Source organism: Sapajus apella, unplaced genomic scaffold, assembly GCF_009761245.1.
Source record: "Sapajus apella isolate SASKATOON/1434 unplaced genomic scaffold, GSC_monkey_1.0 scaffold11, whole genome shotgun sequence".
NCBI lineage: Eukaryota > Metazoa > Chordata > Mammalia > Primates > Cebidae > Sapajus > Sapajus apella.
Genome location: NW_022436951.1, coordinates 41,044,156 through 41,045,151, shown reverse-complemented (window position 1 = coordinate 41,045,151; position 996 = coordinate 41,044,156).

Genomic DNA, 996 nt, shown 5'->3' with positions numbered 1-996 from the left:
GGAGGAGGGGACAGTTCACAACCAGCACACCTGTGTGGGAGCCCGGGGAGGTGGGAACCCAGCACACCTGCACAGGAGTGTAGTGGAGGTGTTGCCTTTAGGTTTTGGGGGAGGCTGGAAGGAGAGAGGTGCCAAGAGGCATCAGGTGTGGAAGCCTTGCTGTGAGTGGGCTGGGCTGGGGTGGAAGCTGACCTCGGGGTGTGAGCAGGTGACCTGGGCCCAGCCGAAATGAGGCAAGGAGGCTGAGGCAGTGTTTCCACTGTGGATGTCTTTATTGTGCCTAGGGACCCATAAGATGCTGACTAGAGAGAGGCGAACAGACACAGACAACACCCAGGTTGCTACACGGAGTCCCTCCCCGGAAGGCGGTGGGGAAGCCACCCTCTGTGCTAACCGCAGCGGCCTCGCAGTTCACAGGCTGACGGCTCCTGCCGAGCGTCACCCTCCAGTCCCTGGAGCCCTCGTCCACTTGCAGGGATGTGACTGGCCCTGCACGGCCCCTGTCCCCGGGCAACATGCAGGCAGCCCTATCTTGACCTATGAATTCAAAATACAACGTCCACTTTCCCGTCGTGACCGAGGGCAGCGTGCGTGGAAAGGTGGGTCGTGGCCAACCTCCTTCACTCAGTATTGCTGATTGTTCTTGTAAACAAAACGAGCAGCATCAGCAAACAGATTCGCAGGCATCGCATTCTTGAATTTGTTTTGATTCACAGGTAAATGTGATGTTAAAAAGCCATTTCCGAACATAAAAACTGTTGTTATTGATGTGACATGCACCTGAGAAAAATCAAATTCCAGCGGGGAGCCTCGTGGAAGGTCACGGCTCAAGGCCAGGCAGAGTGTGGCCTGCAGGCTGCCTGTGAGGGGTCTGCCTGTGTGTCCTGCTGCAGGATGTGCTCCTGTGAGGGGTCTGCCCATGTGTCCTGGGGTGGGACACGTTCCTGTGAGGGGTCTGCATGCGTCCCAGGGCAGGACACGCTCCTGTGAGGGGGC